Here is a 12,407-nt window from a genome sequence, read left to right as displayed (position 1 = left end):
CTTGTCAAAACACCCTAAACTCTTTGGAAAGAGGTAATTCCCCAAGTTATTACTGGGAAGTTTTCTCCCTGGAGATTTTGAGCATGGTGCCATTAGCAGAAGCCTGTAACCTCCCCAATGCTGTTTCCATTTGGCTTTTCAACAAAACACATCCAGGTGAAGTCTGCTACCATTCCCACCTGGAGCTTGGTCAGGTATGGCTAAGGCAGAACTCCACTTGTAGTACTTCATCAAATTAACTGACTTTGCTGCTCTTTTCTTTCCAGCTACTCTGACATTTTACCTGTTTACTCTGAATGCACTTTAAGAGCTGTATCAACAGCAAAAGGGCAACTGGCAGACCCTGTGTTAAGCATTAGCAATCCTTAGTAGCACTTTAAGCAAGCAGATAAGCAGCACCAGCCAAAAGAGAAGAAATTACAGAGGTTGTAGGGTTTTTTTCCCGTCCCACCCTTCATATTGCGGTACAAAAATCAATGGAATGGTTTGCAAAATGATGTCCTGAAAGGGGGAAGAAAACTTTCTTGAAAGCCTCTTTGGTGAAAAAATAACATCTTCAGGTACATTTCCAGGGGAAAATTGTCATCCTGAGCTGCTCCCTCCAGAGCCAGGCAGAAATTAGTCATGGGCAAAGCTCAAATACCTTGAAGGTTCAGATGGGCATTTACAATATCTGATGCTTATCATAATCCCTCGGGTCTGCCAAAGAGTCTTTATTGTGGTTTCTTGATGCTTCTGCACAAAGTGCAGAGATAGGAAAAATGTGAAAAATTAAGATAAAAAAATGGCCAAATGTTTCTGAAGTACAAAGAGAGATCCATTTGAGGTTTGCGAGAGGACTGCAGTTGGCTGTTATTTTATCTAAACTGGCTTATGTATCCCTAAACAGCTTTCATGGTGGGACTGTTTGGAATTCTTCTAATCCTTTAAGCTACAAACACTACCTTAATCATATTCTAACCTGCTATCTCAAAACTCTCAGGTATCATTTTTTAAATACAGCAAAACAAAGAAGAATTACATAAATTTTTGTGTGCTAGCAGAGATTTCACTGATTTGGGATAAAGACAGGAAAAGTGGTCACAAACAATCATCAGTGTAGTGAAATCATGTCTTATAGCAGTGAATCAAGGGAAAGAATCACTACTGTGTGCAATGCTCTACAATATCTGATCATGAGGAAAACTAGAAATAGCCAGATAATTCTACAGCTCAGTACAGAAAGACACAAAAGTGAATATTAACCAAACTTATTGCACCATTCACATACTAAATTTCACTCACTGGACTATATTCAAAACATTATGCAAGCAAAATAGGCTTCACAGCAACGTACAACATGGGCATATTTTTCCATGGCTTATCAAAATTGTGCCGGTGCTCATGGATCTGCAAAATGAACTAAAAGATTATGCAAAAGATGAGCAGATAACTATCAGTTCAGATACACAAGTGATGGGGGAAAAAAGTCTCTAATCCTGATAGATCAGTCTCCCAGGCAGAAATATTGATGTTTATGTTCCGTGGGGAATTCTGTATTATGAAGAGAAATTTCAAATCAGAGCTGGAGCAATGATGTAAACGAACAGGGGAATAAAAGCAACAGGGAACTGCAACAAAGAAGAGAGAAAAGAGATCATACCAGGCCCAACCACCTTCTTCTAAGAAAGTTTCTGACATAAAAGCTTTCTGATATAAAAACTTTCCATCATCTATTTTTTGCTCCAATTCTGCCAAAAAGAAGAAATTATTCCAATATTGTGTTTCTAAAGACAATCCCTCTATGAATTCACAGTGAAAGAGGAACTAATTGTATGTGGGGCCACAAAGAGTCTATAAAAACAATATTTAATTCCTTGCACTAACTAGCCCAATGTTAAATATACTCACTCATCTATTCTGTTATCTTCTTTGCACTCTTCATTTATTTCTTGTGAAAGACATGCTTTATCTGAATATAATATGTCTTTGAAAAGTGCAATACTGCTTAAAAAAAATTTAAAAATTCAAAAATCTGAAACTTTAAATTATTCTTTATCTAAAACTGACAATTTTACATGGAAAAGTCAGAAGCCTGAAGAAAAAAACTGTATGAAACACAGATAATGTAATCTGCATCTTTCTACTGGTAAGTCTGGCTATGTAGAGTGAAGAGCTGCAGGGATATCCCAAACCCATGCAGTTTTTCACTCTTTTGGAACAACGTAAAAAAATTCTCTCTTCAGAATCTAAAATTTACCTTTTGAAGCAACAGATCAAATACTGGCACAAATTTAAAAAGAGAAAAACTGGAAAAAAAATCCACAAAATCAAGTATTTTAAAACTTAAAAGTAGCTTTGAATAATGATTTGCTTGTACTCTACTATGGTTGTACCATTTCTGATACTTAGAAAAGCAAACAAGAAAACCCAAACCTCTGTGGTAGCATGCTGCTGCTACTGGACATTTTCTTTCAAGTGGTAACAGATCTGCTTCATTCAGAACATAAATTTTTAAGTAATATGATAAATAAAAATATTACAACACAGGAGGGAAAAAACCCCACAAAAGCAGGCTAAAATACTGCAGAAATGCTTTAACTAAAATATTATGGGGGTTTTCCTCCATAGATTTAACATCAGAAGCTCAAAGACATTTTAAAATGGACAACAAATGTAGCTCTATCTTCATTTTGCCAGTGAAATAAACATCTTGATATTAAATGCCTTTACTGAGAAAAGAATGACCAGCCTTCCTTTCCAAGCACCAGAAGTTTATAAAAAACAGCAGGAAAAAAAAAACAGAGGGCCTGTGACACCAAGCCAGGATGAGTTCATGTGTAACAAAAAGTTTTAGAGCTTTTAGCTCCTTGGATAGTTAATGGTCCAGTGGCCGAACATCGTGGGTGTTTTTCATGTTACCAAAGCCACTTGCAACTTATTAAAGCGTTCAAAAACTTCAGGTTCCAGAAGAGGCATTAAAAAACTTGCAAATCAAATGTTTTGACATCAGCTCTGACAAACAGCAGAGACAGACTGAAAGAAAACCCTGAACTCAGGTTATTTTGGTTAAGGGTTGTTAATGTAGTGTTTCCTTAGAGGACAGCTGCTCCACAAAGAACAATTACGAATAGTTTTGTCTCTCCTCTACACTCTACACCTGTAAAATTTAAGCTTCATGAGGTTGTCTAGGAGTAACTAAGGACAAAATTGGGCTCATGCAGTTTTTATTCCAGCTGTCTGTACCAAAAAAGGCATATCTAATTATAAGTTTGCATCCATTCCTACTTTTGTTGTACAGGAAATCCAAAAAACACCAAAAACACTACAAACAAAAAACCTCCAAACCCCACACACAACAAAAACCTTTACTGTATTTGAAGCATGTGAAAACAGATGCCCTGGACAGCTGAGAAACGGCCAACTCAAGTATTTCTCAGGAAAATTTAATTATGAACAACCAAAGACCTATTTAAGCCACATGTTTAGATTTAAAAATGGGGTAAAAGAACAGATAGGTTCTTCTTGTTACCTTCTTGCTTCAGGCCTCTGCATCCATGGTAACACAATTACCATCTTCAGGACTAGAATTGATCAGAATTTTTATAATTACATTCATCCCTAACAAATCAAGTGCCTTGTGCTCTGTTTGGTGGGGAGGTTTTTTCTTTTCCATGCAAATTTTATAGAGTTACTGCCTCAATAATCTCCACCTCCCCCCCCCCCCAATTTTTTTTAATTGCCACTAAATGGTTTCTTTTTCTAGTCCTCTTTGCTATGAGTCTAATCAGCTAGAAAATCCTGTATAAAGCAGGGTCAGCTATGGATTAGCTTCCATGTCTTTCCCTGTGTCTCCTTTGATCAGTTACATTTTATTGAGAAGCACATCCTCAGCATTAGAGAAGCAGAGCACAATGAAACAGCAAGGGGGGTTTGAAGCCTTGCCTTATCACTGGCTTTTCTGCAGTTGCTACATTAATTTTGTTGACTTGCAAACTCGTGGAAAGGCCAAGAAAAAGTGATTTTGTGTTATCTTCCAGTTCTCATTCGCTATTTAGTGGCTTTTATTTGGAATGATTAAGTACTCGTGTCATCTGTGTAATTCCCCTTTACAAAGGGATATTCCTGGCTGGTTTTCCCAGACCAGGAGCCTGCAGTGCCTACCCTTATTCACAGGTAGAATATAGAGAGAAAAAAAAACAGAAAGAAAGGTGGTCTCCCTTCAGCTATAATAACATAGAGATACCTACAAACCTGTGCTAAGAATGAAGGACAGAATTTAATCTGTAATATGTAAGAAATAGAAAAAGAACTAATTTATACCAGGTAGCAACCTCAGAACTGGAGAAGGCAAACAAAGGAACGCAGTTACCTTTGCTGCCTAGAGTGTGTGGGAGCCAAGGCAGGAACAGCTTGGGAATGCCCAGGTTTTAGACTCCCTGTGAATTGCTGAGGTGCAGCTCAAGTGAAAGCAAACTCACGAGTATCACACTTGCTGAGCATTCCTGAACAAAGAACAAACCTCATTTTCTTGTGCTGGCAGATTAGTTCATATGGCAGCCCATGTTCCTCACAAATAAGTTTACCACATCGAGCAGATACTATAAAACCCCCACAAAAGAAAGAGGAACTCTTGGCTGTTGAACGGCCTGCGCTGTCTGGAACACGTTGCCCATAAACCAGGAGGACAGATAACAAAATCTGTCCATTGGAAATCACTGGAACTTCCCCAACACCCAGGGCAACCAGGACTTGCCAGGTTTCTAGAACAGAGAAAACAGATTTTCAGTTCCCTTAGCCAAATGCTCAAAGCTATTGAGAAGACTAAAAGGGCTAATAGAGCCAAGTGAGATTTTCAGACACAACTAACCAAGTCAGGCATCCATCTCCCCAGCCCTAACCTGCTTATGCACTTCAGAAAATCTCATTAGGCACAGATCTGCATCTTCAGATACCTGTCTGCTTTCAGACTCTGCTTTCTTTCTTCTACAATTCAACCTTCTATATCTGCTTTTTTGCCTATTCTTCCTTACAAGATAGAGTAGGCTTTCGACCTTGGAAAAAGAAACCTGGAAAGCTTTTTTATGGGGTATTTTTTAAAGGAGGGACTAAGCACAGAATAAACCTCTTGAAAGAATAGGCTGAACAGTATTTTTTTTCCCTGTTTAACCAGCACAGCCATAGCTTATAAGGAGTTTGGTTTCATTACATAACAACCCATCATTGTTCCCTAATACATTATCTCATCAGGAGGCCCCATTTCAGAGAGGCTACATAGACACACATTTCTTAATAGCAGAGCTAAGTGGCAGCATGATCTAGTGGATTAATTATATAACTGGCAACTAGGATTTCCTGGTTGTAATACAATTTTAAATTTACATCTTTAAATAAATTTTTCAGACAACTAACAACATTGGCTTTAAGACAACTGTATGTAGCTTATTTATTGAAAAAAAATTTCATTTGCCTCTTTAGGAGCTTTTTTAATCGTGCTGATACTCAACACAATCAGAAACTTTTGGGAAAACAAGTTAATGTCAAAAGACTACAGTTAATACCTCACAAATTTTCAATATTGAAGATAAGCCAAAATAGACAACATCTTATGCAATTATTCTCCTAAGTAAAGAAAAACAAAAGAAGGGAAAACCAAGTGGAATCTTAGAGTTCTTACCAATTTTTGCTTTCAAATGAGCCTAAAAACACCCAAATGAATAACTTCAAAGTGATACCCAGTTGCTGACTTGGGTAGAAGCATATATGAATATATATTGATATTCTAAGAGACCCTTGGGTAGTGCTGCTCCTGCTCTACCTGGAAAAGCTACACATTTGTTGTTATGAAATATCATATGAGACTATGCATTTAACACCCACTTTTATATCTTCTCCATATGGTACAAATCCTTCTATAATTGTAGACTGTGTGGCTATCAGGATTTATGAACAACGTATGCAAGTCAGGCCACTGAAGTGGATTCTAAAATAAAGCATGATAGATACATCCCATATGAATTCTTCCCCAGACACACACTTTTTTCTGAGGTTTTTATTCAAGAGCAGCTAAGAACCAAAAGCAGAGGACTTTCACTCTTCTGGAATCAGAGCACCTTATCAAATTACCCTAAGTAGTTTTGCTATACAATTATTTTAATGCTCTAGACATAGTTTCATGCTGAGATTTATGAAGGCTTACAACAAAACCTCATTTTTTAAACAATGCTGTGGTTTACCTTTGTACAGTGAAAATGGAAGACAACAGAGAATTGGTCCACTCTGATCATCAGTGGCAGAGCCAACCTCAGTAACAAGAGTCAATCCAGTTTTGAGGACTGCAAGGTTTCATCCTACTCCTTTCATCACATACTTTTATATATTTGTTGGGTCTATTTAACGCCCTCTCTGTGAGGGCTGAATATGATGCGGGAATGTCTTTCATTCCTCCTTATTGCCTGCAGCTTCCATCTTATGGAAATTCTCTCCAGATGAGAGACTGAATAATAATTGTATTTATTGATACCCATTGTCCTTCACAATAGGAATTGCCCTGTTGGGTCAAATTTATGAAATAGACTAACAACAACTATTCAGGAGCAAGGTGGCTGCTGCCAGTCAACAGCCAAGCCTCTACTTCCCTTAACCCACAACCAAAGCCTGTATACTCATGAGAGGGATCATCTTGGCCCCTAGCACACTCATAAATTAAGCCTGAACCAGATTTTGAATCTGACAGGAGGAGATCATTTCCATTCCACCTGATTCTAATCTCATGTGCACTGACTTTTCACTACTGCTGATTCTGCTGGCTTTATTGGGAGTGTTCCTAATCTTCATCATTGTAGATAAAAATAAGAACCTTATATTTCAGGTTTAAAGTCTGACGATCTTTTTCCATCTTGAAAAATTTGCAATTCGCTCTCATTCTATGCATGTTAGTGAAAATCTGGAGTCACTCCAGCTGGAGACTGTAACTTTTTGGCAAGTGGATAGCGAGAAAAATTTAGCAACAGTTTCTTTTGCTCATGTAGCAGACGGCAGCTCCAGTAAAGAAAATAGTATTAATGGTCAAAACTATAAATTCTAAAATCTTTCATCTCTTTTAGCATAGAAAAGAAATTAATTTTATCATGATAAAACTTATGGAAAGGAGACACTTTTGTAGTTATAGACTGACTTGACATCAGTCAAGGGATTATGAAACTTTGAGAAGATGCTTTTGCCAAATAAGATTAGTTAACAAATGCTAAAGAATAGTAGCACAGCATATTTAAGAGGAAAAGTATAAAAATTTTTAGCAATAATTTTTATTATCACAATTCATATCATTCTGTTAGAACTTGCTGCTAATTTTTGCACAATGGAGGGGAAAGAAATGCTAAAAATGTTGGCGTAAATTGAAAGCCAGCCCTCCCACAGAATCATTTTAGATAGGTAAGATTATGCACAGTATGAGTTACAGGGTTAGTAATGTAATTTGAATAAAACTTAACAATTATCTCTGAGCTACAGATTGTCACAAAGTAATGCTTGATGGACAGAAGAGAAGCGATGGAAGCGATAATATTTAATAGCAAGGAATCCTCTACTTGTCTAATATTTGAAAATAATCTATTAGGTCATCTTTTCCTTAGCAGATGCATTGGTTCCTGCTATTATCACTATTCAAATTTCTTCCTTTGGGATGGAAAAGAGTTTTGTCCAGGATTGAATTCAGGCTGAGGAAGCAGGCAGCAGTAGTGCACTAGAGCTCAGAAGACCAAAGGATCCAACTAATGGGGTCCCAAGGGATGGGAAGTGAGCCCTAACATCAAGTTCTTCCTCCATTTCTTGAGTTGGAGTCCCTGATTTCTTTTCTCTTTCTTTTTATTTTTTCCCCTTCTTTTTTTTTTTCTCTCCCAGGCCTGGTCTGAACACATTCATTCTCTTTTTCACCTCTCACATGTATTCTCTTTCCCTGGTTTTGGTTGTTGGTTACTTGTGATTTTGGTTTTTCTTATTTTATGCATGTGGATCTGGAGGAGTTTTTCCCCCTGAGAAAACAAAGAGGTCACATTGTTTCCCTTACTCAGGTGTAGTGCAGGACAGTGATGCCTCATTTCTCTGCTAAAAGAGTAGTATCGGTATTGCTTCATGAATCTACAAGCAGATAGAGTTTAGGAGAGAAACGGTACTAATCAAAATCAAATAGATTCCACGGAAGAACTTTTTCAAGAAATACTATTTCTTGTCATTTTCCTAGCTTCAATGACTGCTTTTGCTTAAGCCTGGCTTTGATATGGGAATTGCTGTGATTTAAGTAGCTTTGGCTTGAGACTGAATAACAGATAAAAAGGAGAAGATCAATCTGAAAGTCACACGAATGCAATAATTTTGAAATTGTCCAAATAATTAAATGTTAAATAAAACAAGGACTGGCCTTAGTGTCAAAGCTGCAGGGAACTTTTAATATTTCCTTTATCCATTTCATTGGAGTATGAAGACAGATGACATTTATGCTAAGATGATCGATTGGTTGATCACTGACTTAAAGAAATAAGCATTCAATTACACAAACTTGATTTCCCTTCATTAATCACTGCATGTCACATGATCACTCATCAAAAATTGGCATCCATTGCCCAAAGACTCAAACAACTGCCATTTTTAATGGCACTTTTCATGGAACAAGTGTGTGCCAAAACATGCATGTAATACAATGCACAAAAGTTCCATTTTGGGGGAGAATACAAACATACATCAGCAACTCAGTGCAGATTTTCTGTTACACACAGAACACTCAGCAAGATCTCTGTGGAAATGGTGGCTCTGATCAGTCAACTCAACAAAGCTTTCTAGAACTTTTGCTGAGGGAGAAGAGACAATTGAAATTCAGATGAGTGGCATCCAGCGAAGCCTGGATGTGTATTCCCTATTGTTTTGTGGGAAAGTACTAAACTTGCATGAATTTTGTCATACATCTTAATACATCCAACAATGAAAAACTGATGTACTCATTAGCCTTTACAAGACAATGTCCATTTTAAGGCAGCCTTTCAGTTTGGACATTCCTGCATTGTCAACTGCAGAGCTAAAAATGCTGCTGGAAAAAGCACCCAAGTGGCCACGTGGCAGAAAAAGAGGTGGCTCTTGAAGACACATTAAGAACATACAGCTCTAAGAATGCAGGTGGCTCAGACAACTTTTCTTGCTAGTAAGAGGTTTCATGTTTTGGTCAGCCCTAAAGTGGTCAGACAGTTGGATTAGGTGATTATTGCAGGTCCCTTCTATGCTACTCTAACCTCATGGCCACTTGGAAGATATTTAGCTCGAAAGTTCTAGGAGAGCTTAACAAATACTACAGACATTGAAATAAAGGCTACATAAAACACCAATTGCTTTCATTTTGAAAAATATAACTGGAAATATTGTATTCCTGTTTCATTTACAGGCCACTACATCTAAAAAGCTCCAGGAGTTAGCTGTCCAAATCCCATCATGGGACTTTGACTCGAACCAAAACAGAAGAGCTTGCTAGGAGCTCATTCAACTTAGAAGCCTGTGGAGGCCTTTTGAACTTCTCCCTAAACATCCATGTTAGAAAATTCATTTTATTTGCATCACATAGCAACTCATTCTGAAAATGACTATCTGGATTCCTAGAGATTCATGTGCTTTCTTACCATGAGAGTAGATAAATTGAATCTTTATCCTATGTCTCCCTGCTGCAGGTGACCAAAAGGCAGCCAGCCAAAACTGTTTGTGTACCCATCTGTTCTAATTAGGCCTAAGATCACCAATGTCTGTCCCTCTGAATTCTGCCTTGCATTTTAGTGTCCCATAATTTAGCTTTTACACCAATGACCTTTGAGTAAAAATATCCTTGTTTCATTCCTGAACCACTGAGCTGCCAAAGCACTGTTATTCCATTACTAAACATTCCAGTCTGCATTTGTACCTTGCATTCACTTGATCCCCAGCTCAGAACCCATGAAATTTTATAGCTGGTTGGACATTCCTGCCTTCCACAGGGAAATTCTGAAAAGGCTGGGGCTGAACATCAATGTGTAACATTCATCCTTTTACAGTCTACTCTTACATACCTCAATTACTTGTTATGTGCTGCTATGTTATAGCTACTAATAATTTTCCACCATCATGGGGAGACTTAGAAAGGTATCAGTATATGAAAATAAAATCCAAAATACGCCACAGAAAGAAACTTCAGGACCACATACAGCCCTGTCTTTGCTATTTTAATGCAATTTGCCCTTCTCAGAGAAACCATTTCAGAAGATAAATTTAAATTATTATGAAATTCTCCTCCCTGACCCACACCCCTTCTCTTCTTACATATTACATTTTTTACTGTGGGAATAGCTATGTCACAGTGGGAGGATTGTCTGTCCTAGAAATGCATTAACTATCCAATAGACAGGGGATATGAAAAGAATAAAAAGGGTGACAAGATTCCCATTTTCATATACAAATAGAGAACGTAGTAAGTAACAGTTTTGGGACAAGAGTCTCCTGGGAAAAGAATCCAATGTGAAGGGTAAAAGGATTTCTATTTATATATTATGTTTCCATTGTATGTTCACTAAGTGTGAAACCTCTTTTTTAAATCTATGTCTCCTGGTGTCTTGAAGAAGAACAGACTATTCCTGCCTGTCTGACTCATGTATCTCTGGGCAGTCAGACCTTCTGACTCACTGGATAGTCAAAAATCTCAGATTAATAATAGTGCATGGCTGCTAAAAATAGGAGCCACAGACCCTGGGACTGAACGTGGGCAGAAATAAACACATTTCCTCTGAATACCTGCAATCAGTAAAACAAACAGAAGTATTTGCATTCTGCTCCTTCACTTGCATTGCATTCAATTTTATCTGAAAACTGGGTCTAAAACCTCCTCTGCTTCTGTTTCCAAACATCAGCAAAGAGATCTCAACCATGACCACATTGTGTTTCCAACCTGTACACCTGGAAGAAACCTGGTTATGTTTAATAAGGGACCTCAAAACATCATTGTTGTGGGGTCATATCTTCCACGCTACAGCAACTTCAGCGCCTTTCACAGGCCTCAGGACACACATTCCAATGCCCAAACTTGTTAGAAGTATTTTTGCTTACTTTATTCTGTCCTTGCTTTTGGTTTGTGCTAGTAAGTTAGCTATTCTTGAATTAACCAGGACAGATTTCAAGATACACTGAAAAAGATGATCTGTTTGTAAAATTCTGCATACGTGTTTGCCAACTCTTTAAAGTGGTGTGATCATTGTGATATAAAGAATGAAAGTAAACTAAACACCTTAATCTGGTATCTAGTCCTATAAAATCTCCAGGAAAATTCACCACAAAAAGGCACTGAGATTATTCACATTGCCTTTTATCCTGGAGTCAGTGTTGATGCTGAGACTGACAGTTCACTTGCTCATCAGCATGGTGAATTTGTATTAGTGTTTCAATTATATCCTTTTAACCAACAAAATAAATTGACCTGTATGGTAAAAATTTCACAGAATTGAAACACCAACTGTCTTCTGAGTTGATACAATGAAGGAATTCTGATCAAATACAGAACTGGGGCACGTGATCAGAAGAAACTCCTGAAACTTAAACTTCTGATCTCCTGCATCAGCACATTTTTTTGCATAGAACCTTCAATATCCTTACACTGTCTGAATACTCTTGGCCTTGTAAAATGGCCCCACGTCGGTTACCTAGAAACTTGAATTATCAATAGAAAACGGCACCAGATTGCTCAACTTAATGGATGGGAAAGTTAGGGAATTGCTTACTTCAAAGAAAAATAAAGCATAAGAACTCCCAAAAAAATCCTATCAAACAGCCAGCTTTGGAAAGCAAGATTTTAGGCTTGAAAAAGAGATTTAAAAAAACTGTCAGAATTGAACAGACAGCAGCGCTTTAATCAGGTTCTAGATGCAACTTGGGAAAAAAACAACCGAACAAAATAAAGAACCAAAGCAACAAAACAACCCAAATATAACAAAGAAAAAAAGCCACAAAAAACAAAAAAAAAAAAAACCAAACAAAAACCCCCAACCCAATATGTAGAGAAGAAAACAGGTCTCTAAACACCTTAATATTTTTTCTTACCCTAAGTACTTGCACAACTGCTTCTACTGGGCTACCTTTTAAAAAATACTTATTCCACATTGTTTCAAGGAGCACTTTTTGGCTGTAATTAGAGATAATGCTTCATCTAGCAACCCATTTTTGCTGGTCCCTGGAGCAGCATTTTAAAAGAGGCTAGGCCAGGGTGAAACAGAAATGATGTGGTCTTGCACAGGCAGTAAAACTGCAAAACAGATATTGAAGGAAAGGTGGGGAAAAATCCATAGAATTCTGAAAAAAGAAATAAGATTAGCAAGGATTAATGTGATTCAGTGCCAGAAAACAGCTCTGCAACCCAAGTTGTCCAGTGT

General features: G+C 37.5%; 1 protein-coding gene across 1 annotated transcript in view; it reads right to left on the bottom strand.

The window, feature by feature from the left end:
• CACNA1C (calcium voltage-gated channel subunit alpha1 C) overlaps nt 1-12,407 on the bottom strand; it is a 416,820-nt gene that overhangs the window by 258,780 nt on the left and 145,633 nt on the right. The gene's annotated exons all lie outside the window — the stretch shown is intronic.

This window comes from Molothrus ater, chromosome 5 (assembly GCF_012460135.2).
Source record: "Molothrus ater isolate BHLD 08-10-18 breed brown headed cowbird chromosome 5, BPBGC_Mater_1.1, whole genome shotgun sequence".
Classification (NCBI taxonomy): Eukaryota; Metazoa; Chordata; class Aves; order Passeriformes; family Icteridae; genus Molothrus; species Molothrus ater.
Note: the sequence above shows the minus strand (reverse complement) of the source record. Positions and strands in the feature narration are given on the sequence as shown.